Source organism: Chelonoidis abingdonii, chromosome 1 (genome assembly GCF_003597395.2).
Source record: "Chelonoidis abingdonii isolate Lonesome George chromosome 1, CheloAbing_2.0, whole genome shotgun sequence".
Classification (NCBI taxonomy): Eukaryota; Metazoa; Chordata; order Testudines; family Testudinidae; genus Chelonoidis; species Chelonoidis abingdonii.
The window spans coordinates 136,483,628-136,510,520 of NC_133769.1; the positions used below are offsets into that span (position 1 = coordinate 136,483,628).

Consider the following 26,893-nt stretch of genomic DNA (forward strand, 5'->3'; position numbering starts at 1 on the left):
CTAGATATTCCAAAATTGATGCTTCAACTACTGCGCCATCCATTCTAGCTCTAATCTCAGAACTCTCTATTATTATAATCTCTCTGAATCAAAGACACACCCACCCACCCACCCCAAAGTGTAGTATCTCTGTAGGATAGCAGCTTACAGTTCTAGAAGCTGGCATTCATTTAATGGATTAAAAGCTGGCTAAAAGATAGGTCTCAATGTAATTGTGAATGGGGAATCATCACTGAACTGGTGTTTCTAGTGGGATCCTGCAGGTATTGATTCTTGGCCCTATGCTATTTAATATTTTTATTAATGATGTAGAAGAAAACATAAAATTATCACTGATAAAGTTTGCAGATGATATAAAAAATGGGGAGTGGTAATTAATGAAGAAGAGAAGTCACTGATATAGTGAGGTCTGGGTTGCTTGGCAAGTTGGGTGCAATCAAACAATATGCATTTTATATAAGGCTAAATGTAAATATATATGTGTAGGAATGAAGAATATAGGCCATACTTCCATGACGGTGGACTCTATCCTGTAATCTATGACTCTGAAAAGATTTGGATGTCATAGTGGATAATCAGCTGAATATGAGCTGCCAGTGCAACACTGTGGCCAAAAGAGTTAATACAATCTCTGGATGTATAAGCAGGGGAATCTTGAGTAGAAGTAGAATGATTATTTATCTCTGTATTTGGCACCGGTGTGATCACTGCTGGAGTAATCAGTCCAGTTCTGGTGCCCACAATTCAAGGAGGATGTTGATAAATTGAAGAAGATTCAAAGAAGAGCCATGAGAATGATTAAATGATTAGAAAACATGTATTCTAGTGATAGACTCAAGAAGCTCAATCTCTTTTGCTTAACAAAGAGAAGGTTAAGGAGAGACTGGATTGCAGTCTATATGTATCTACATTGGGAACAAATACTTAATAATGGGCTCTTCAATCTAGCAAAGATCTGATGGCTGGAAGTTGAAGCTAGACAAACCGAGATTGGAAATAATATGTACATTTTAAACAGTGAAAGTAATTAACTATTAGAACAGTTTATCAAGTGTCTTGGTAGATTCTCCATTACTTGCAATTTTCAAATCAAGATTGGATGTTTTTCTAAAAAAATATGCTCTAGGAATTATTTTGGGGAAGTTTTATGGCTTGTGTTATACAGGAGGTCAGACAAGATGATCACCGTGGTCCCTTTTGGTCTTGGAATAGATCAACCTATGAATCTATGAAAGAGACAAGGTGAGTGAGTTAATATCTTTTATTGGACCGACTTCTGTTAGCGAAAAGACAAGTTTTTGAGCTACACAGAGCTCGTTTTCAGGTCTGGAAAAGGTCCTCCGAGTGTCACAGCTAAATACAAGATGGAACAGATTGTTTAGCATAAGTAGTTAACACATATTGTAAGAGACCATTCAGGGTGAAGTGGCCAGTTAACACCTTTGCAGACATAGGACAAAAAGGGGGTTAGCGGATTACAGATTTTTGTAATAAGTCTGTGACATTATCTGATTAAAATATGATCATGCAAATCTGTTATATACTAGCAATGAATCTTATACAAAGTGTGCCAAGAAGGTGTCAGTAGAAAGGGTTAAGCAGCTCACAGGCTAAATGACCTAGAATCAACCTTTAGAGACATGTTAGAAAAGTATGTGAATGATAACTAGGGCCATTCCATGTTAGATAGGCTAGAAGAGGGGTCAGCAACCTATGGCACATGTGCTAAAGGCGGCATGCGAGCTGATTTTCAGTGGCACTCAGCTGCCAGCTTGGGGTTCTGTCCCCTGGTCCCCTATCAGCTGGGGTCCCATCCACTGGCCCCCTGCCAGCTGGCTCCATGCCAGCTGGGGTCCCAGCCGCCATCCCCAGGGGCTCCACTGCCAGCGTGGGGTCCCGGGTGCTGGCCCCGCTCAGTTCATTGCTGGTCTGGGGTTCTGGCTGCAGGGTCCTTGCTAGTTGGAGTCCAGGCCACCAGCCCTGCTCAGCCTGGTGCTGATCTTGGGTACTGGCTGCGGGCCCCCTGCCAGCCAGGGTCCTGTCCAGAGGCCCCACTCAGCCCGCTACTGGCCTGGGGTCCTGGTTGCCAGCCCCTTGCCAGCCAGGGTCCTGTCCAGAGGCCCCACTCAGCCCGCTACTGGCCTGGGGTCCTGGTTGCCAGCCCCTTGCCAGCCAGGGTCCTGTCCAGAGGCCCCACTCAGCCCGCTACTGGCCTGGGGTCCTGGTTGCCAGCCCCTTGCCAGCCAGGGTCCTGTCCAGAGGCTCTGCTCAGCCCGCTGCTGGCCTGGGGTCCTGGCTGCTAGCCCAGGGCTCTGCTCCTGGCCTCAGCCTGGCGCTCTGCAGCTGCCCCCAGCTGTGACCCACTGGCCCCTATCTGGGGCAGTGTGGGGTGCAGACAGGGGCAAGAGGGGACACAGCTCAGCACCCCCACCTTAAAAATTGTTCCAGCCCCACTGGGCTATTTTTAAGTCCTGATTTTCTGCTTTACAACGCCACGTGGAACATTGTACCGGGTTTGACGTTGTGCGTGCTGTCTGTCACAATTTTTCCCCTCGCTGTGAGTTGAGCGGTACATTTGACAAAATGTCAGCTCCTAAGAAAGCAAAGTTAGATATCCATTCATTTCAGACTTTTTGGACAGACACATTTGGATTTTTTCAAAAGAAGGACCGTGCTGTTTGTGCTTTTTGTTTTGAAAGTGTTGTTTGTCGCACATCAAGTGTTCGACGACATTTTGAAATGAAGCACAAGAAAGCCTTTTTTGATGAAGCAGACAAGGCTGAATCGATCAAAAAGGCAGTAGCAGAATATGAGAAGCAAAGCAGTGTTTTTAAATGCTTAAGTGTAAGTAAAAATCAAGCTACAGATGAAAGTTACAAGACTGCACAGTGCATTGCAAAAAACTGAAAGCCGTTTACAGATGGGGAATATATAAAAGAAGTTTTTCTCAAGAGTTCAGAGGTTTTGTTCAATGATTTGCCAAATAAAATTACGATTGTATCTAGAATAAAGAACTGCCTGTCTCTGCTAGAACAGTTGAGAGATTCATAAGCAAAATGGCAGAAAACATTAAGGAAAAGTAGATGACTGCATTAAAAGACACATCGGTGTTTAGCATTGCAGTTGATGAGAGCGTGGATATAAACGACATTCCACGTTTGGCAGCTGTCGCAAGATATTGTGCTTTCAATGAAATCCAAGAGGAACTTTGTTGCCAAAAACCCCTGCATGGCACAATAAAGGGGGAAGATATGGTGGAAAGTTTTGTAAACCATTTTGAAGAACGAGGAGTTGACAAAATATTTTATGTGACAACAGATGGTGCTCCTGCCATGGTTGGAAAACAGAAGGGATTTGTACAGTTACTTGAAGATCAAATTGGCTGCCCGACAGTCAAATGTCACTGTATCATCCATCAAGAAAACCTGTGTGCTAAACTTTCTAATTCAGACCTTAATAATGTGATGAATACAGTGGTGCAAATTGTGAATTTCCTTGTTTCTCGATCTGCTTTGACTCACAGACAGTTTCAAGCGCTGCTAGAGGAGATGGACAGTGCTTATAATGACATACCACTTCACAGCAACATTTGGTGGCTAAGTCGTGGCAAGGTTTTGCTGCACTTTGTAAACTGGTTTGATGCAATCAAGGCCTTTATGTCAGAAAAAGCACAAAACTACTCCGACTGGATGATGACAAATGGCTGTATAAACTCATGTTTCTAACTGACATCACCACTCACCTAAACTAACTCAATCTCTGTCTCCAGGGTGCAAGGCAAACGGTTCTGGATCTTTATGAAGCCTGGAAAGCATTCATTGTAAAACTAGCAGTTTTTTTGTGGGATATTCTAACTTTGACTTCCTGCTACTTCCAACACATAAAAGAGCTATTGACACTTTGCACCGTCAGTGTCAATAAGATTGGAAAGTACATGCAAGAACTGGAATCAGAATTTTCTGACAGATTTCAAGATTTCCAGTGATTTGGCCCAATGCTTTCGTTTCTAGTTAAACCTGAAAAGTTCAATTAAAGCGACTTGGATTTGTCTGTATTTCAGTGGATGGGCATTGAAGATTTCTAAATGCAGCTCATTCAGTTAAAAAGCTCAGAACTGTGGATATCAAAGTTTGTGGATCTGCGGAGCACACTTGAAGCTACTGAGGGAGATCATCGGGCCTCTATTCTGACCTGCTGGACGTCCCTGCCAGTGAAATTTAACTGTTTGAAGAAAATTGTGTTTGCAATGCTTTCAGCATTTGGATCCACATACCTGTGTGAACAGGTATTTTCACACAAGAAATCTGTCCTCTGTCCCTCTCAGAGCCGGTTAGGAACTGATCGCTCAGAAACCTGTGTGCAGCTTGAAGTATCCAAATACGTGCCAGACATTGGAAAACTCAGCAAGGAAAAGCAAGGGCAAGGATCACACTAAACTGATAAGATCTGCATTTTAATTTATTTTTAAATGAAGCTTCTTAAACATTTTAAAAACCTTATTTACTTTACATACAACAATAGTTTAGTTATATAATATAGACTTACAGTATGAGACCTTCTAAAAACATTAAAATGTATTACTGGCACGCGAAACCTTAAATTAGAGTGAATAAATGAAGACTTGGGAGACCACTTCTGAAAGGTTGCCGACCCCCAGCCTAGGACTTTGAAATGAAAGCCTGTATTGTTAGAGAATTAGAGATAACAATAATTGTATGTGTGTACTTATATCTTGTTAGATGTTAGCCATGTAAACAGACAGTTCCTGTCTGTCACTGTATCTATTGATTCAGAGATCAAAAAGGAATGTTAACATTTAGATGAATCTTGGGTGAAATTATGTTACTGTCTATATGTCTCTTTAAAGTTTGTGATAAACCTCCTAATGGATAAATTGCCTTATGTTAATTGGTGTAGCTAATTACTGGTGATGCATAGGAAATAGGGCTACTTCAAAGTCTCCATGATTATGTATTGTTTGCCTCAGGACTTTGAGCTGGCAAGAGAAGGCCTGGAACTATATAATGATGTCTTAGGTCCTAATCCTTGTTATTTCAGATCTGCTTGATGCTTCGTGCAGGGGAAGCTTAAGTCGTAAGACAGAGATCTCCAGTTCTATCTGGATCACCTTGAATATGAACATAGGACTATAACCTATGGACTAATTCTGAAAGAACTCTTCGCAACTACGAAGCTCACCATTTCTACTATTAATCTGATTTCAGAACTGTACTAATGTCTGTATGTATATTAATCTTTTAACCAATACACTGTCTCTCTTTTCTTTTTTAATAAATTTTAGTTTAGTTAATAAGAATTGGCTGTAATCATGTATTTGGGTAAGATCTGAGATATTCCTTAACTTGGGAGGTAATGTGTCTGATCCTTTGGGATTGGCAGAAGTTTCTTATATGATGAATAAGATTTTCAGTACTCCTCATCATATTTGACTTGGGTGTTTGGGTGGAGGCCTGAAGTTGGGTTGCTTTAAAAGAACTGTGTTGTTGGCATCTGGGTAACCAGTAAGGTAATGTAGAAGCTGTTTTGTGCTGGCTTGGTAAATCTAAGTATTGGACTATTCACTAGCCTTGGGGATTGTTTGCCCCATTCTTTTCAGTTGACCCTAATTGGGTAACCTCAGTTGGGCTCCCCAGGACGCTGGACACAAAGACATAAACCCAGTGTCTTTATTAAGTCCATGATTTTTGGTGTCTAGCAGAATTATGAATTGAAGACCCCGGGCTTGTCTATTGAAGGTGTTGTGCAGGTTTCCTTTGAGGACAAGATCTTCAGAGGTCAGATATAGAGTGATGTATGAAAAGTGGTTGCCCACAGGTGATATAGTGTTTTATCATTTTCCTGTGTGAGTTCATTCGCGAGCATAGTGATGATCAGGTTTCACCCACATAATTGTTATTGGGACATTTAGTGCACTGGATGAGGTACACCACACATGGTGATCAGCATGTATAGGACACATGAATCTTGAAAAGTGTGTGGTGGGGGGTATTGATCATTGTAGCAGTGGAGCTATGTCTGTAGGGTTTACATCTGTTGTTTTGGAAGGGTCTGGTGCCTCTTTGAGTTGGTGGGTCCTGGTCTGTGGGGAGCTTACTTCTGAAGATGAGCTTGGAGAGGTTGGGATGTTGTTTGAAGATCAGAAATGAGGAGTTCAGGAAAGATTTCTTTCAGGATGTGATCTCCATCAAGTAGGACTTGTAACTGTTTACTGATACCCCATATGGGTTCCATTGTGGCAACTAGAGATGTGAGGTCAGAGGTTTTTTTTTTCCTTCTGTATTGAAGTAGGTTCTCTCAAGGCATTTGGGTGGCCTGTTCCATGGTGTGGTGTCCTTGTTTGGTGAAAGTTGTTTTAAGTTTGTTTAGGTGTGAAGCCTGGACTTTCTCCCTGGAGCATATTCTGTGGTCTGTGAGTGCCCAGCTGTAGATAACAGATTTCTTGGTGTGTTTGGGGTGATTACAAATCCAGTAACTACCTGAGACACCCCAAGAAATCTGTTATCACTCCACCAGAAGGATGTCTAGCATGGTTACAGTGCAATTATGCATTTACTGTCATGATTAGAAACATGGTTTTCTGAGTTCTGTTGACATTTGAGGCAGCTAAAATTTCATGTATTGATTCAATAAGGAAACCTATTTTAATTCATGCTATAAATTGTCCTTTTATGACCTATGCAAAGGCATAACTAATTTTTCTTTCCTTTTTTCTTTTTTAGAATTAAAATGCTAATCAAATCAATTAAGAGACTGATCAGCATATGATAGTTGAATGAAATCAGAGCACTGACTGAGGTTTTGTTAATACATTGATGTTTGTATTCGAAGTATTATTTTACCTTCCCCAAAGTATTATCAGGAGAGTACAATAGCAAGTATATTCTGCAAAGCATTGTCTTCCCATTACAAAGAATGCACTGGATGTTCATTTAGCAGAGTAACAATAATTTTATGTAATACTGAATAGCCAATTAATCAGTACAAGTTACTGGGCATACAAATGTCACTTGACACATGCTGATGCTACATTTCTATTTAGCTTTTTTTTGCATGGCAAAAAGTTACCCAGGGAACCCAGACTATCCTGTGTGGCACAGGAATTCAAAATATCCTTGCTTTCGTAATATCATGCTGGTTTCTGTCCCTGCTGCTAGTACAGTACCAATGAGCATGCATAGTGTCCAGCTCTGCTACTGCTAGTAAGGCTAGCCTGCACCTGACATCTCCCCAGATATGCAAGAAAGCTCTGAAGAGCTCCAATTTTGAAGTGAGATGCTGTCTGTCTCCCTGTGACAAGGTATACCTACCCCACACCAGTCCCAAAAGGGTTAACTGTGCTTGGCAGGCTGAGGAAACCCCGCCCCTTTGACTCTGTTGTGCATGCTCAGCCTGGTGGCAGAGTATAAAAGGAAGCAGCCCAACTCACTCTGAGCAGGTTGCTGAAGAAGGAGGATGCAGACTGCAGGCTCTTTCCAGGGAGTTGCTACAGGCCTGGGTTACAGAGTCATGGCACACAGAGCTCCAGACAGACTCCAGGTTGCCTGATGAGCCCAGAGAAGGGACCACACCAGCAGGAGCTATGCCACTTGAAGGTCGCAGAAACATGGGGTTACCGTGGAGCCTCACTGAGGGAGAAGGGGTAGAAAGCAGCCTAGGAGACTTAGACTTTTCTCCAGTGAGTGAATCAGGGAACTAGTCAGCATATTCGGGAGGATCCCTGCTGACTCAGTGGTAAGCACCCCACCACTGCCAGGGCCTTGGGCTGGGTCTCAGAGGAGCAGGGAAGGCCCGAGTCCCCCTACTCTGGGCACCACACACCCCTGAGTGGTGCATCTCTACCCAATGGGCCAAGAGGCCACACAATTCCACAGAGTGTGGCAAATTTTTTGACTCTGGGCATTAGGAAACGCTACCTTGACAGAAAGGGTCACTTTATTGACTCTGGCCATTAGACCACACTGCCCTGAGTGGAAGAGCTGCTTTATTGATTCTGGCCATTAGGCTCTGATGCCCTGAGATGAAGGGCCGCCCTTACTGACTCTAGCCATTAGGCTGTACTGCCACGTTTTATAGACAGGGTCATGAACACAGGACTTAACTGGCTGCTATACAGTTTTTCCCCTTCTTCTCATCATACATGACCCGGAACATCGGACGGAGTGCACCTACCCCATGGCACTCCCTATGTTTTATAGTGGAAGTGGAAAATTAACCCCCCACACACTTCACTTACAAATTAAAAGAACAAATCAAATAACATAGGGATCAAACTTGCAGCAGCCTCTGTGCCATTGCTTCCAACCCTGACACATCCAAGCTGGCTGAGATATGCACCAAATTTAGCTAACAATGCAATGAAGATTGACTGATGCCAGCAGCAGGTCTGCTCTGTCTATTGTCCATGCACGATGTACCATGCTAGCAGTGGTAAAAGTTCCTAGTATGATCTCGCCAGGCACATAGCCATTTTCTTTTATAGCGGATTTAGTGGTGATGAAAGGAACTGGATGAGCAGCTGTGGATACAGAAATAATGTCTCTATTCCCAGTACGGATACAGCAAAGGCAGCAGCATAGGAAGCTTCCACATACTGCCCTGCTGATATGCCTCAACTTTGCACCTGAAGGAATCTCTCTCAATATGAGTCCGTATGTCCTAAGCCCTTCTGCAGAGACTGCCCACAAAAGCAGCTGGGTTAATACTGAATGCAGAGATGGTTTGTGATGGGAACACTTTTTCACCAGGAAACGGATTGTAACTACCAGTCCATTTCACACAGGAAAATACTCAGCCAGCAGCTGATAACAACTTCCATGTACTCCTGAGATGGGCTGGAAGAAAACACTAGAGATTATACAAATGGGTGCATTTTACACCTGCATTTGAGCCATCAGCCTAGACCAGGGGCGGTCAACAGGTGGACCACGGGCCAAATCCAGACCACCAGAGACTTTTGAACGGACCCCAAAATCTGTTTTTTACTTATTATTATCATGATTGTTGTTGTTTTTTAATTATTTTGTCCAGAGTCTAGACCTTGACTATACCTTGACCAAGAAATTTGGACCTCGACAAAAAATAATTGACTACCCTTGGCCTAGACTGCAGGGGAAACCATATATAAACTAAGCAGACGGTCTTCAGCACTGGGTAAAGATGCGCTGCAGTCTTCTTCACTCAGCACCACCAGTGACTAAACATTATACTGCAGTTTAAACTGTCCATTGCATCTCCCCCCTTTTTAATTTTCTTTTCTGCATTTTTACAATTTTAAAACTATAAAACTTTTTCTTCAAATTAACATTTAATCTCAACATGCCTCCATCTATTATTCATCTTTAAATGTCACTGTTGTTTTTTAACTATACTGCCACTTGGTGACTAGACAAGTCTTTTATTGGCAGTGGCTTTGTCTGGCAGGTTTGGAAGACGTGAATCTTCTTCTCCTTGTTCTTCACCTGCAATTTGCAGAGTTTGCTCAGTTGATTATACAGTCTCTGAAACAAACTGTTGAACTCCCGAGTTTGTCTCAATAGTGTATGATCTGGGTGAGGAATTTTTTTTTTTTTTTACTTTACAGCAGCTGTAGTGCTCCAGCCTTTTCCTCCATCCAGTTTGACACAAACACGGTCACCAGGTTCCAGACGTCAGTTACAAATGTGTTTTTAAGCTCTTTTTGCCTTTTGATCTTATTTGGCTATTCTTCTGATGTCTGGGCCTCTTTGCAGCTGGACTCTTTTACACGGTTGGAAATGGGTCCTGAGTAGCCTTCCTGGGCTGAGCTATAAATGGTAGCAATTAATGGTGTTGATACCTCATAAGAACTAGGAATGGATTTTCCTGCTTCAGTATTTTCTTGGCTGTCTGTACAGATCTCTCAGTCTCTCCATTTGCTTGTGGGTAATACAGGCAGCTAGTGATGTGTTCAAAATAATATTTGCTTGGAATTACTTAAATTCAGCTGCGGTGAATTGTGCATTGTCTGTTACTAGTTGCCCTGGAATACCAAAATGTGTTCTTTAATTGCTCAATAATACTGAGACATATTGCATCTTTCAAATATATTATTTAAAAAAATATAAAAAATAATCCACTGCAACTAGGTCATGTCCTCTGAATTCACAAAAAACTGCTGTTAGCCTCTTCCAGGATCTGTCTGGTAGAAGTGTTGTCATTTAGAGGCTCTTTGCATTGTGCTGGTGTGTTAGCTTTGCAATATTCACAGAAGGATACTTTATTTTGTCATGTTCTTACTGATTCCAGGCCGTCACACTGACTGATTGGCCTGTTCAGGGCATTTAGTTGGTCCTTGATATCCTTCATGGCTTAGGTCTAGAATTTCTCCTCTCAAAGTGCTGGGGATGACAGTGCAATCACCTTGAATCTTTAATCCACTGAACTCATGTAACTGTCCTCATATAGCAAAGTAGTCTCTTGCCATGACCATAGTATTCTTTAGATACTTGGGAGAGACAGGTGAAGTAATATCATTTAATGGACTAACTTCTGCTGGAGACTGAGACTAGCTTTTGAGCAGTGATCCCCAACCTTTTTGTCACCAGTAGCACATTCATGTTTTCAGAAGAGTGTGGCGGGCGCCAACAATTACTCACATACAGGGCTGGCTCCAGGCACCAGTGGAGTAAGCACGTGCCTGGGGCAGAGCATGCTACAGGGCAGCATTCCATCCATTCTCCAAAGTCGGAGTATTTTTTTTTTTTTTGGCACCAGTTCTGGGCAGTGCGGAGAGAAGCCGAGAGGACAGAGAACACTGGCGCCCGCAGCCTGCAGCCCCAGAATTCTCTGTCCCCAGTAGGCGAGGGGTCATGGCTTCTCTCCGGCTTAAGCCGCAGCCCTGCACCTGCCAGGGACCAAGAACACCCGTGCCCGGAACCTGCAGCCCCAGAGTTCTCTGTCCCCAGCAAGCACGGGGCCCCGGCTTCTCTCCCCTGCTGGGCACTAGGCGGGTCCCACACCTGCCAGGGACAGAGAACACCGGCACCCACAGCCCGCAGCCTGCAACCCGAGTTCTCTGTCCCTGGCAGGCACGGGGCTGCAGCTTCTCTCCAGCTTAAGCCACGGCCCTTGCGCCTGCCAGGAACCAAGAACACTGGTGCTTGCAGTCTACAGCCCCACAGAAGCTGCAGCCCTGTGCCTGCCAGGGACCGAACACCAGCACCTGCAGCCCCGGAGTTCTCTGTCCCTGGCAGGCGCTGGGCTGCAGCTTCTCTCCCCTGCTGGGCACTAGGTGGGCGCACATAAATGCCCTGGCAGGTGCCAGGATGCCCACAGACACTGTGTTGGGAACCACTGCTTTTGAGCTTACACAGAGCTGTTCCTCAGATCTTGGAAAAGTACTCAGAGTGTCACAGCTAAATACAATGTCAAACAGATAGTTTGGGTTAAGTAGTTAGCACATATACTAAGGCAGTGGTTCTCTACCAGGGGTATATGAATCCCTGGGGCTACTCTGAGGTCTTCCAGGGGTACATCAACTCATCTAGATATTTACCTAGTCTTACAACAGGCTAGATAAATAGCACTAGTGAAGTCAGTACAAAATAAATTTCATAGACGGTGACCTGTTTATATTGCTTTATACACTATACACTGAAATGTAAGTACAATATTTATATTCCAGTTGATTTATTTTATAATTATGTGGTAAAACAGAGCGAGGTTGCAATTTTTCAGTAACAGTGTGCTGTGACATGTGTGTATTTTTATGTCTGATTTTGTAAACAAGTAGTTTTTAAGCGAAGTGGAACTTGGGGGTACACAAGAAAATCCAACTTCTGAAAGGGGCACAGTAGTTTGTTAAGGCTGAAAGCCTCTGTTCTAAGGGACCAGTTGGAAGACAAAAAGGGGGGTTAGTGGGTTACACATTGTTGTAATGAGCCTTAAAACCCGTGTCTCTGTTCAGTCCGTGATTTTTAGTTTCTAGCAAAATACAAATTTAAGCTCCCAGACTCATCTTTTGAAAGTGTTGTGCAGGTTTCCTTTGAGGATGAGGACTGATAGGTCAGATATAGAGTGATCACTTTGTAAAAAGTGTTCACCCACAGGTGATGTGGTATTTTTGTCTTTTATCATTTTCCTGCGTGAGTTCATTCGAGAGCGTAGTGATTGTGAAGTTTCACCCACATAGATGTTATAGGGACATTGAGTGCACTAGATGAGGTACACTATATGTTGTGATGGGCATGTGTAGGTGTTGTGGGGATATTGATCATTGTAGCAGTGGAGATATGTCTGCAGAGTTTGCATCCATTGTTCTGGCAGGGGGTCTGGTGCTGCTTTTAGTTGGTATGTCCTAGTCAGTGGGGTAGGCTGGGAGCATAAATTCATAACTTTGCTAGACACTAAAAATCATGGTCTTAATGTGATTTATGACTTATTACAACAATATGTAACCCACAACTCCCCCTTTTAGTCCTACGATTATAAGGGTGTTAACAGGCTACTTCATCTTGAATTGTCCCTTAGAATCTGTGCTAACTATTTATGCTAACCCTGCTGTTCAGCCTTGTATTTAGCTGTGACACCATCAGACCCTTTCCCAGACCTGAAGAAGAGCTCTGTGTAAGCTCAGAAACTTGTCTCTCACCAACAGAAGTTGGTCCAATAAAAGATATTACCTCACCCGCCTTGTCTGTAATATCCTGGGGCCGACACAGCTACAACAACACTGCATAGAATATTAGGTACTTGGGACATCCTGCTTAAATGTAACCAAAAGCTTCTGCTTATATGCCAAGGTTGCTTTTTGTAGCATTTATAGTCTCCTACCTGACACTGCTCTGTAAGCGTCCACAGCCATCCATGTAAACTAGGGCTGTCAAGCGATTAAAAAAATTAATCGTGATTAATCATGCAATTAAAAAAAATTGTGCTATTAATCATGTGATTGTGTTGTTAAACAATAATAGAGTATCATTTATATAAATATTTTTGGATGTCTTCCACACTTTCAAATATATTGATTTCAATTATAACACAGAATACAAAATGTTCAGTTCTCACTTTATATTTATTTTTATTACAAATATTTGCACTGTAAAAATAAAAGAAATAGTATTTTTCAGTTCACCTAATACAAGTACTGTAGTGCAATCTCTTTATCATGAAAGCTGAACTTACAAATGTAAAATTATGTACAAAAATAACTGCATTCAAAAATAAAACAATGTAAAACTTTACAGCCTCCAAGTCCACTCAGTACTACTTCTCATTCAGCCAGTCACTCAGACAAACAAGTCTGTTTACATTTTCAGGAGATAATGCTGCCCTCTTCTTGTTTACAATGTCACCTGAAAGGGGGAACAGGCATTCACATGACAGAGTTGTAGCCCGCATTCCAAGATATTTATGTGCCAGATGTGCTAAAGATTCATTTGTCCCTTCATGCTTCAACCACCATTCCAGAGGACATGCATCCATGCTGATGATGGGGCCTGCTCGATACAATCCCAAGCAGTGCAGACCAACGCATGTTCATTTTCGTCATCTGAGTCAGATGCCACCAGCACAAAAGGTTGATTTTCTGTTTTGGTAGTTTGTGTTCTGTAGTTTCCACATTGGAATGTTGCTCTTTTAAGACTTCTAAAAGCATGCTCCACACCTCGTGCCTCTCTTACACTGTGGGTCAAGTGCCATAGCTATTTTTAGAAATCCCACGTTGGTACCTTCTTTGTGTTTTGTGAAATCTGCACTGAAAGTGTTCTTAAAATGCTGGGTCATCATCTGGGATTGCCATAACATGAAATATATGGCAGAATGCAGGTAAAACACAGAGCAGGAGACATACAATTCTGCCCCTAAGGAGTTCAGTCACAAATGTAATAGCGCATTTTTTTTTAATGAGTGTCATCGGCATGGACGCATGTTCTCTGGAATGGTTGCCAAAGCATGAAGGAGCATAAGACTATTTAGCATATCTGGCATTTAAATATCTTGCAATGCCAGATACCAAAATACCATGCAAATGTCTGTTCTCACTTTCAGGTAACATTGTAAATAAGAAGAGGGCAGCATTATCTCCTGTGAATGTAAACAAACTTGTTTCTCTTAGTGATTGGCTGAACAAGAAGTAGGACTGAGTGGATTTGTAGGCTCTAAAGTTTTACATTGTTTTGAATTTGAGAGCAGTTATGTAACAAAAAAAATCTACATTTGTAAGTCACGCTTTCATGATAAAGAGATTGCACTACAGTTCTTGTATGAGGTGAATTGAAAAATACTATTTCTTTTGTTGGTCATTTTTACAGTGCAAATATTTGTAACAAAAATAATATAAAGTGAGCACTGTACACTTTGTATTCTGTGTTGTAACTGAAATTAATATATTTGAAAATATATTTAATCATGCATTTAATCATGATTAATTTTTTTGAGTTGATCACATGAGTTAACTGCGATTAGTCGACAGCCCTAATGTAAACCTTTGCCTCTTCGTTTAGCCTATCGGTGTTTGAGTGTGATGCTGGGCTCTGTGACAGTGTGTCTGCTATTACCAGATTTGTACCAGGAATATATTCAATGGCTGAGTTAAACTGCATTAGCTTAATCAAAAGACATTGGCATCTCAGAATCTTTTCTGTCTATAAGAGTTAGAAGAGATTTATGGTTGGCTATCAGTGTAAAGGAACCCAGCCCACACAGATATCTGTGGAAGTTCTCACATGCCCATATACTTGCCAGGCACTCTTTTTCATTCTGCACAGGTTTTTTTTTCTGTAAGTGTACAAGAGCAGAGAGCAACTGTCTTCCACTCAGATCCATGTACTTGCAACAAGATACCACCAAGGCCATAGCTACTGGCTTCAGCACTGACCATTGTGAGTTTGTTTCCATCATAGAATTTTAAAATGGGAGTAGCTGAGATAATTTCTCTTACCTTTTTGAAGACATTCCCCTGATCTGGCCCCCCTGGCCAGGATGTATTGGACCTTAATAGTTCATTCAGTGGTTTAGTCACTGTAGTAAGGTATTGGTGAAGGTAATTTACCATCCCCAGTATGCATCTTAGTTCTGCTACATTTGTTGGAGTATTCAGTTCTGTAATTGCTTTTACTTTCTCAGGGTTGGAACTAATTCCATCCTTCTTTATTATTTGTCCCAAAGATTCAGTTTGGTATAGGCAGAAAACACACTTTTCTTTATTTAACTCGAGCTCAGACTCACTGATTAAATCCAGAACTTCACTGAGAATTTGTCATGTTCTTCCATTGATTACCCTTATACTAAAATGTCACCATATAAGCAACAATCCTATTTATGTTATTTAACAGCTCGGACATCTTTCTTTGAAAAATTTCAGGAACACTGGTAATCCCAAAATGTAATCTTTAAAGGTAAATTCTCCCAACTGGTTTAATGAATGTAGTCAATCTAGCACTCTCTTTGGGTAAGGGAATTTGCCAGAAATGACCTGAGGCATCCAGCATGGAGAATACAGTAGCTCCAGCCACTTTAGAAAATATGTTCTTCTAGTATTGAGAAGATATATTTTGCTCTGAGTACTGATTCAGTAAGTCTTTTAAGATTCGCACAGATTCATATTTTCCCATTTTTCTTTATTGCAGTAACCATTGGTACCCACCATGCAGTTGGCGCAGAAATTTTCTCAATTATGCCATTCCTTTCCATTCTCTTTAACTCAGTTTCTACTTTATGAAGTAACAAGATAGGAATTCTGTGTGGCACATGTACACTATAAGTCTAAGCATTTTTTCTTAAGATTATTTCTCCTTTTAAATGTCCGATATCACCAAAGATTCCGTCAACTTCTTCCACCTTTCTCACCCATCATGGCAACCACACTGCTACTGAGGAGATTGTCAGCCTCCAGTCCTCTAACACATTCACATTAAAATTAAAGCTTTTGTCTTCTGTATGTTGTTTCTGTGGAAATGCAGCTCAAAATACCTCCAGGGCTATCTAGGACAGTATCTGCTAGTTTCAGCTGTGTGAGGGGTTGAAGTTGATTACAATTCCTGTAATCCTATTACAATGTACATTTGCATTCCAATCTATTTTAAGATTAACAGTCTTTCCACAAATATTCAGTTCCATCCTCCAGGCTGGCTCTGTGTCATTACATGTGATTGATGCCAGAAAAAATGGCTCTTGACTCTCAGGGTCTCTTTCCGTATTGCCTTTGTGTGGCGGACAGCGGCAAAATGTCCTGTTTTTGTGCATTTATGGTATTTGGCTCCTTAGTTGGGCAATCACCTTTTGGACTGTGATCTTTCTCACATCTTTGCCTAGGGCTAACTCCACAATGACTTGAGGATTTATTACAGTTGTTCTTTGCTAATGTGACTCTTTTTCTAAGTCATTTCCGCTAGGTTTCTTTCTGGTGGCCACTAGTTTCTATCTTGGTTTGCAAACACCTTGTCTTGCCATTTCTACTGCATTGTGAAGGCTTAAATCCATAGGTACTGACTTTTATTTGTCCCCAGTGGTGCTCCACCTGCTCCGCCCTGAGGTCCCATCCCTATTCTGACCTTTCCCCCGAGGCCCCACCCTCACTCCGCCTCTTCCTGCCTCCACTCCACTCCCTCCCCGAGACCCCTGCCCACCTGCCACTTGCTGCTCTCTGCCCTCTCCTAAGTTCCTCCCACAACGGCAAAACAACTGATCTGCACAGGTGCTTGAGCCGTGGAGCATGGCAGAAATTGCTCACTCATAAATCACATTATGCTGTGGTATAGAATGCTCATCAAACTTAGCCAGCACCACAGTGTAATTGTTCCTGGGGCTCCTTCTCCAAAGGCAAAGGATTTAAAGATCTATTCAGCTTCCCTGCCCATGATAGAGAGAATTAACCTGCACCTCTCACATCTCCTCATGGAGTTTAGTTGCGATACAAAAACATGCAAATCACTGTCCAATCAGGCTAGTCTGATGGTCTGTCAAAGCGGAATCTCCCAAAACATTAACACTTTGATGAAATACTGCCATTTTTATTGGTTTTCTTCTGATACCACATCAGGTTAGTCACGCAGAGACAAGGGCAAAATGGACACGAGCAATAACAATTTTATTGTGGCAAAAGATGCAGACTGCCTCTGTTGCTCAAGAAGATGCGTGACAGTATTCTTCACACAATGCCACCGATTGGCTAAGCATTATAATACAGCTTAAACTTCGATCACAGTTTGAGTGGAAGATATGGGCTAAGTCTAATAAAAGAAGGACATGTACCTTGTGTCCAATAATTTCGTTATGCATATTTGCTGCACAGGGCTATAGCTGTAGCATAAACTTAAACAGGATTTTTCTGCTGAGCAGTCGGGAATGGCCAAGGTGAGCTAAAGATTCTCTCCGTCATTAATCTTGTCTCATCTCTTTAACCCCAATTACTCATGGGATATAAATGCTGAGAACAACCAATCACATTGCAAAGAGGTGCACTGCTTCCTGCCATATCTTGCCGCTAGGAGCAATGTCTTAGCCAGGTGACAGAATTCTTCTTTATAGGCAACTGTCAGCAGAGAAGAACATGCCCCTTCTGTGAATGTGTGTGTTTTCATGGGGCTGGGCAGTGGAGCAGGTCATGTGAAGCCTGTTAAAAGACTTGACTATAAAAATAAAAGAGGGTGAACCAACACAAATGAACAAATAATGCCAGCATATCAATGGGCAAAACTCTGAGTGTCTGCTTTGGCAGCGTACAAGGGCCTTAAACTGTAAGTGACATATACACTCACTCCATAGCCCTTAGAGAGAGACAGAATAGTGCTCCTGTTTAGTCTGGGATCTGAAAGGAGGATCCCACTCCCACTATATGTATGTTTACACTTGAGTCCCTTAGGCCAGCTACGCCCTAGGACAACGTAGTACAAGCAGAGGACTCAAAGCCTCATACTCCTGTGTTCTAACCCTGGTTTTGGGCCTAACTACTCTGCAGCTTTGGATCTTTCTGTCTGTGTTCCCACAATAATACCTCCCTCGCATAGGTATTCAAGAGACAGACCACCTTACAATGATACCAACCTCCTAGATCGATCACTTTACAAAGAAGGTCAGTGTCATGATCGAGAAACCTCTAGCATAGGGAGATGCTTTGAGGGGGCAAAGGTCACCCAGCATGACAGTGACGGAGGTGGGAGTAGAATCCAGTTCTCCTGTATTCCAGGTCAGCGGTGCTCCACTCAGCTACATTGTTTGCTTTATAGGTATAAGTACAAATTTTCAAGATTATCAAGAAAGTGAGCACCCACTCTCTGAAAATCGGGCCCCTTTAAGATTCCTTATTTTGGGCAAAATCACTTGTCGCTTTTGAAAATCCTGGCCATAAAGTGATTGGATGTGACAGCACGATATAAGTGATAATAATTATTATACTTATTGCAAGAATTTGGTAGTGTCTATGGCTCATTTATTTTATTTACTTATTGATATTGGTCACTGATGAAGATTCCTCCTTCAGTCCATTCGTGGTACTATTCAAAGACCCGTTTCACCAAGCGTTCTATCTTTTGAGAGTGGAATAGTTGGCTTTTTTTCCTTTTCCCCCTTCACACCCTGGCATTTGAGAATGTGAAGAGTATTTGCCTGGCTGTGCTATGATATTCAAATATCCAAAGTGGACAATTTCAAAATATTGGCTTTTCAAACACCAGAAATGATAAGATGATTTTCAGGCTTTATGAGACCTCCACATGACTTATTTCTTTCAAAAGAAGCTTTACTTTACAAAAGCTTTACAAAATTAAATTCAAACTAATCAAATGTGCTGAGTACATGGATTTTTGTTGTCCATATTTACAAATTGTGAAAAAAGCTGATAGCTTCTTTTTTAATGTGGCCAATCTCAGTACATTTATTGAACATTTTGTTTAACAGAATCATAGATTGACATTAGAAGTGTAGTTGGGGGATTTTTTTGGCAAATAGAAATTTTGCTGAAAAATACATTTTTTCAAGGCTTCAAAACTATTTGCAAATTGGAGTCAAATTCAATGAATACTTTTGGCCAAGAAACCCCCCCCCCCCCGAAAAAATTGTTTTGAAAAGGTTGAAATGTTTCATTTTGGCTTTTTATTTCAAAATGACATTCGTTTTTAAAAGTGGCTAATTTTTTTTAAAAAAAAACAAGCACACAAAAGAGGGTAGAAAACACCTTAAAACAAGGGTCAGCAACCTTTCAGAAGCGGTGTGCCGAGTCTTCATTTATTCACTGTAATTTAAGGTTTCATGTGCCAGTAATACATTTTAATGTTTTTAGAAGGTCTCTTTCTGTAGGTCTTATTATCATAATATTTTGTATGTAAGTTAATAGTTATTAAAATGTTTAAGAAGCTTATTTTAAATTAATTAATGAGATTTATCGTTTAGTGTGTCTTTGCTTGCTTTCCTGACTGGTTTTCATTGTTTGGCTGTATTTGGCTACTTCGTGCACCAGGCTTTGAGCGATCGTTCCTAACTCGGATTGAGAAGAAGAGGCAGATTTTTGTGTGAAATACACTTTTTCTCAAAGGTTATTGTGGATCAATGTAAGTTGCAAAACATTTCTTAACAGTTAATTTCATGGCAGGGACGTCCAGAGGTTCGACAGAGGCCTGATCTCTCTCGGTGCTTCAGTTCGGAGTTGTCCAAGAAATAACTGCTAGTTTTACAACGAATGCTTTCCAGGCTTCATAAAGATCCAGAACTGTTTGCCCTGCACCCTGGAGACAGAGGTTGAGTTTGTTTAGGTGAGCGGTGATGTCAATTAGAAACATGAACTTACACAGCCATTTGTCATCATCCAGTTTGGGCTAGTTTTGTGCTTTTTCTGACAAAGGCCTTGATTGCATCAAAACAGTTTACAAAGTGCACCAAAACCTTGCCATGACTTAGCCGCCGAATGTTACTGTGAAGTGGGATGTCGTTATAAGCACTGTCCATCTCCTCTAGCAATGCTTGAAACTGTCTGAGTCAAAGCAGATCGAGCAACAAGGAAATTCACAATTCGCATTACATTATTAAGCTCTAATTAGAAATTTTAGCATACAGGTTTTCTTGATGGATGATACAGTGACATTTGACTGTCAGGTGGACAATTTGATCTTCAAGTAACTGTGCAAATCCCTTTTGTTTTCCGACCATGACAGGAGCACTATCTGTTGTCACACAAAATATTTTGTCAACTCCTCGTTCTTCAAAATGGTTTACAAAACTTTCCACTATATCTTCCCCCTTTATTGTGCCATGCAGGGGGTTTTGGCAACAAAGTTGCTCTTGGTTTTCATTGGAAGCACAATATTTTGCAACAGCTGCCAAACGTGGAATGTCATTTACATCCACGATCTCATAACTGCAATGCTAAACACTGCTGTGTCTTTTAATGCAGTCATCTACTTTTCCTTAATGTTTTCTGCCACTTTGCTTGTGCATCTCTCAACTGTTCTGGCGGAGATAGGCATTTCTTTATTCTAGATATGATCATATCTTTAGTTGGCAAATCATTGAACAAAGCCTCCGAACTCTTGAGAAAAACTTCTTTTATATATTCCCCATCTGTAAACGGCTTTCTGTTTTTTGCAGTGCACTGTGCAGTCTTGTAACTTCCATCTGTAGCTTGATTTTTACTTACACTTAAGCATTTAAAAACACTGCTTTGCTTCTCATATTCTGCTACTGCCTTTTTGATCGATTCAGTCCTGTCTGCTTCATCAAAAAAGGTTTTCTTGTGCTTCATTTCAAAATGTCGTCGGACACTTGATGTGCGACAAACAACACTTTCAAAACAGAAAGCACAAACAGCACGGTCCTTCTTTTGAAAAAATCCAAATGTGTCTGTCCAAAAAGTCTGAAATGAATGGACATCTAACTTTGCTTTCTTAGGAGCTGATATTTTCTCAAATGTACCGCTCAGCTCACAGTGGGGGAAAACATTGCGACAGACAGCACACACAACATCAAACCAGTGCCCTGTCCCATGTGGCATGGTATAAGTAGCAAATCAGGACTTAAAAATATCTCAGTGGCGTTGGAACAATTTTTAAGGTGGGGGTGCTGAGCTGTGCCCCCTTTTGCCCCATCTGCACCCCTCACTGCCCCAGGCTGGGGCTAGTGGGCCACAGCTGGGGATGGCTGCAGAGTGCTAAGCAGAGGCCAGGAGAAGAGCCTGGGGCTAGTGGCCAGGACTCCAGGCCAGCAGCGGGCTGAGCAGGGTGGCTGGACAGGATCCAGGCTGGCAGGGGGCTGGTGGCCGGTATCCCAGGCTGGCAGTGGGCTGAGCAGGGCCAGTGGCCATAAACCTGGCTGCTAAGGGGCCGGCAGCTGGAACCCCAAACCACCAGCGAGTTGTGCCATAGGTTGCTGACCCCTGCCTTAAAACAGTTGCATTGAAATGAAAAACAAAGTTTTGAGTCCCCAAAATTGTTTCAGTTGATTCAAAATTGGTTTTAATTGAACCGTAATTTTTCCCCCCAGATTTTTCAGCTTGGCCCCCACTCCAAAAAATCCATGATTCATCCAGCTCTTGTCAGAAGGGACTTCCTGTGTTAAGGGAGTAGGGGGTGGTTAAAGATCCTGCTGTGGGCTGACGATATTTGTTGTTTCATGCTGTAGATGCATGAATGGAGTCTGATTCTGATTTACATTGGGGCTGCTTTATTGTCCTGCCAGTGAAAAGGAGCCTTATAGTGTCTGTAATTCATATTTACATGCACTTTCAGACTCCCTTCCACTGCCAGACGGCTATAAAGTGGCTTCAGTAGAAAGAAAAATCGGGCCTCTGCAATGGGGTTTACAAACCCCATACTGAACACAGAGAGATGAGAGAGGAAAGTCTTTCCTGTTTACGAGCAAGCAGCTTGATCACACCCCCATGCAGCTGCCAGGCATGCAGGCAGGCACCCACAGCTGCAACCAAGTGTGAAAACAAGACCTGCTCTAAAGGGGAGAGCACAGAGAAGGAAAGGAGAAGTAAGAAAGTCTAAGACAGTATAAGGGTAATAGCTCTGCTTCAAGCTGCTTCTGAGAAAACTAGCCAGAGACTGCAAGCCCTAAAATTAAAGGGCTGATAGACTCAGTAACTGATCTGAGTGAGAACAAACTAAGGAGGGTCAGTTAGGAGAAGCTGAGAGCCCTAGAAAGACCACACCAAGAAACAATGACACCTCCTAGCACCAAAATACACCCTCCCCCCCATACACACACACCTCTGAGAGTTCAAAATGCAGTGGAACAGGTGCAGTTCTCTCCAACAAGGGTGGGGGTGGATATTGGTGGGCTGTGTGTGATTGCTCACCCTCAGCACAGAGCTCAGCTCTTTTGAGGAGGAGGTCTCCTTTTTGTGGCATGGGCAGGAACTGGTACTGTAAGGATCTTCATCCTCCAGCCTCCACGGGATGGGGAGCTACATAAGCTCCTATGGAGCCCAGTGCAGTCACTATGTAGGAGTAGGTTATGTGGAGCGGCTGCCCTGCTGGAGACAGTCAGTTTCTCTGCCCTGCTTCTTGTGCATCAGCCCAGCCCCTGGTGAAGCTACGCAGATTGCCGAGTGCTGGATTTTTGCCCAATAAATGTATACATGTTAAACTATGGATTCTATTTTCCGCTCCTGGGGGGAAAATAAATGAAAGGGGGAAATTGCTTCTAAAACTCACTAGGCCATTTCTAATCTCATATCAGTGTAACTCATTGACTTGAATGGAGTTACTCCAGATTTATGTGATATAAAGCAGAACAGAATCAAGCTTTTTGACCAGGGACACACAAAATAAATTTTACCAATGGGAGTTGCCAAAATAGGATGCCACTCAGAGTAGACTGTGCAAATGTTCAAAATAGAGCTGGTAGAAACTTGGAATTTGTTCTTCATGGGAAATGTCAACAAAATTTGTCTTTGTTCCAGACTGGAATGAAAAGAAATATCTTTTAAAGTTTTCTGCAATATGGAATTTACAAAAAAATTCAGTTTTGAAAAAACTTGTTTAGATAATTTTGAAATTTCAGTATTTCATTTAGAATTTTATTTTAGTTTTACTTCATTTTATTTTTTATCTTTTTACATTATTTCATGACATGTTGGTAACATTAGTAGTGCATAATATGTTAAAGTGTTAGACGCTCATTACAAATCAAACAGGAGACACTTTGATACAGGAAAAAGATAAGATGTTTCACTCAGTATTAAGTAGCAACTGCCCTTAATGACTTAAAAATAAAAACAGAATATTCAACTATTTATTAGGTCATATTATAAAATTGGTACTATATAATATGCCTACTGATATGTCATGTAGTAATGTAAAAATAATAAAAATGGGGGAAAAAAGCCTATATATAACATCCAAAATGAAATTGTGAAGTTTTTCTCAACACTAACTTTCCAAAATGAATTTTTTTTGTTTTGAATTTTTTTCTCTGCAGGGATTTTCACTGAAGTTATTATAATTTTACAAAAAAATAGTTAATTGAAACCACTTTTTCTGACAAACTGTTTTGACCATTGATCTGCTCTAGTTTAACATAGAATTTGGCATACCACTTGGTTCCCCCTTGGTGGGGCTTCAGCGTGTCCATTAGTTCAGTTAGGCTCTCTGGGCAGGACCCCTTCTTGATTAGGGGAGGAGGGGGAATAAGAGGTGCTTTCTCTCAGACACCATCCATTTATGGCACCCAAGTGAGATGTCAGTCCAGTAAATTGTGCAGACCTGTGATTCCCCTTTCTCACAGGAAGAATGAAATGGTTAACTATGTTGACACTTAAATAATCATCAGTGTACCTCTGAATTAACCCCTCTCTGAGATGAACAGGGCAGTTCACACCCCTCATGGCTATTATTCCATGCTCTGCATAGACTCATCTATGCATTAGTGACACAAGGGTCACATTTTTGGGGTTTTCTTTGCAATGATAATACTTAAGGACTTATTTATGTTTAAAATAAAAGCTGAGATTCTGGAGAATAAGTAGTTTCAGAGAAGTGGTGGTATGGTGTTAGGGAATTAACTGGCTGTTTCCAAGCCTGGCTTTTGACTCCCCTCTGTGCTGTGCAGTGGAGGAGAGTCAGGGCTCTATATTATTAATTCTGTCAAGTGTTTGTGTTATACTTGTAGGAAGGACAATATGCCAAGCAATTATTCATCTGGTCTCTTCACTGGTTCCTGAATTGCATTTGCATTTTTAAAGTTAATTTTCAGGAATTGCTTTCATTTTTCTGGCTTGTAGGGCTAATAACAATATTACAGTACAATGAAGCAGTCCTAAAACTACTAAACAGAACCATCAGTCTTTGAATCTAAAACTGGACAAGTCTTAACTTATTCAATAAATTGGACAGGTGTAAATCAGGAGTAAACTCACTTAAGGCAATGGTGTTATATTGGTGTAAGTGAGATTGTAATCAGGCCTGTTGTTTTCAAGAGAGCATTAGTTAGTGAAAAAGAGGAAGGCTTTCTCTAGAGGAGGGTTTTGAAGCCCAAGTCTCTTTGGGGATTCAAAGAAAACTGTCTTGAAAATTTTCAGTAGCTGCATATAGCAGGTTTCTTGCATCTTCCTCTGAAGCATCTGGTACTGTTCATGGTTAGAGACATGAAACTGAACTGGATAGCCCACTGATCTGATGCTCTGTGGCAGCGGCTAGCTCAAATATTTACACATTCTAAAATGCATCCTGTATGATTTAATTCTGTACACTTGGAAAGAGTGAAATACTGATATTTTCTTATAGGGTGTAAATGGATGAAATTCCTTGAGGTCAATAGAGCTCTGACCATTTACACTGGCAGCAAATTTTGCCCTTTAACTTTAACATACATTTTTGCATCGTTGTTACCAAAATGTTGACTGGTGATTTTCCTATTGTTATTCCATGGCTTTTTTAAAATTACAAACTTGTATGTACTTTAGAAATGATTGATAAATTCTTACTAGAAGTTACTTTTCTAACAGTTGAGAAATTAAAATAGTTTTTGCAGTTCTATGGGGCCTTGCATCAGAGAACTTAAAAATACTTTACAAATAATTATTACATCCCTTCCACACCTCTGTGGAATAGCTATTCCTACTTTACGATGGTGAATGGGCACTGTAGGGTGCTTGTTTTCAAGTGGAGAAATTGAGGCACATAAGTCTTGCTCAAGGTCTTAAAGGCCAAGATGTTTAAAATGGGGACCAACAGCTGGGCTCTTAAATCCATGTTTAGGCACCTAAATAAATGATTTTTTAAAATGTTATGCACTCAGCAGGTCTCATTCATCTCAGTAGGAGCTGTGTAGTGCTCAGCTCTTTTGAAAATCAGGACACTTATTTAGACCTTAAGAGCATGAATTTGGGCACTCATTTAAAAAAAATCTTGGCCAGAAAGAAGTGGTACTGTTCCAACCTTGCTTCACACACCAGCACAATTTCCCCCTGCACAGCACTGTGGAACCCTCACTCCTTTTCACAGTGCTGAAATCCAGCTGGCTGAATTCCAAATACTGCCATTACTTTTTAGGGAACATGTTTCTGATTTATTGAATTGCAGGCAACAAAACTTGCTGACTCTACTGTCTGCAGATATGCAAAGGCGGTTCCGTGCTCTGCAAGGCGTTCCCAAGTAGCTCCAGTGTCCCATCACAGGCAAAGAGCTAACAATGTGTTCCTTTCAGGCAGAGGAGACTACCGGAACAGTAACACGGAAATACAAAAGCACGTTTTAAAACAGGAACAAAAGAAGGAAAGCAGCTGTTGGGCTGCATTTTAACGGGAGGCAGGACGTTAACCAGAATTTTAAGCAGAGGCAGAACTGCCATCTTTAAGCACACAAATAAGTGGTCTGATTTTCAAAAGTGCTGAGCCCCACATAGCTTCTGATGATTTTTTTTTTAAACCCTCCTCCTTATTCTAGGGAACTGTAGATTGCTTTCAGGAGAATCGGTTTAGCTCCTGCCCGGGGAATCAATCCACTTCTTAACAACCACGGGAGGTTTGAAAGAAGGGTTGGCAAAACTGTCAGGCACAAAGCAATGGGAAAGAATAACCTCATTTCTATCCCGAAGGAAGGGAACTACCCCCCTTGAATCATGACATCGTTCAACACCCACTATCCGCCAATGCACATACCTGTTCCCAGTCACAATCCCAGAGGCAAGCGTCTGTTCCCTTTTCTCTTAGGAATCCCACTGGAAAGCACCTCTGGGAAGGCCCCAGTCATAGTGGAAGCCACACTGCATATTGCTAGCTGCTCTGTTGCCCGGACATATAAACGTATCTGGGTGAGAGGACGATATTTGTGTGTGCTTCTTTCCTTTGATGGAGAAACGGATGACGTTTGCAGGGCTGGCTGCTGGCACCCACTTCTCTCCAAGCCCCGGAATACGTCACGTGGGAAATGGATCATGTGAGGTTTTTTCCCCCTCCAGGATCTAACAACCTCGATTCCCCTCCCTCCCTTCCCTTAAGCTAACAGGCAGCAGCAGAACAGATGCTGCCTTTTTTTGTCTTAGCCCCCGCTCTGCAAAGCAATGGGAATGCCCCTGCCCCGGCAAAGGTTTTTTACTCCCCACCTCTGCTTTCCAAGATCACCAGGAGCTCGAGTCCGAGAAATCAGTAACCGGCTCCCCCCCAGTCCTGCAGCCACAGACGCCCATTTCCCCAGACCCTGCCCTTAGCTCCGGGGAGGAAAAATCTAGCCCCGACCCCAGGAATCGGGCTCTTTCAGTACCTTGGACAGCAGCGCCGCGCCTGGCTCAGTCTTGGTGCCTGCCCCATTTCCCTGCCTCTATTCAACTGTCAGGCGGGTGACTAGCTTGTCACTAGCCTCCGTGTCTCTCGGGCCTCAGGCAAAGGGGCCTCTAGGTGCACATGCAACGCTGTCGCCTTGGGGGGCTTCCCTGCAGAAGCCGCTAACAAACCCGGCTCTCCCGGGATTGAGGGACCCAGCCC

At 42.0% G+C, this 26,893-nt stretch overlaps 1 protein-coding gene across 1 annotated transcript in view; it reads right to left on the bottom strand.

Annotated features, from left to right (window-relative positions):
- GPR19 (G protein-coupled receptor 19) overlaps nt 1-26,375 on the bottom strand; it is a 32,223-nt gene extending 5,848 nt beyond the window's left edge. Inside the window, exon 1 of the mRNA XM_032803004.2 lies at nt 26,072-26,375. The gene's annotated coding sequence lies outside the window, so the exon portion shown is untranslated. The remainder of the gene's footprint in view (nt 1-26,071) is intronic.
- Between the last annotated feature and the right edge of the window lie 518 nt (nt 26,376-26,893).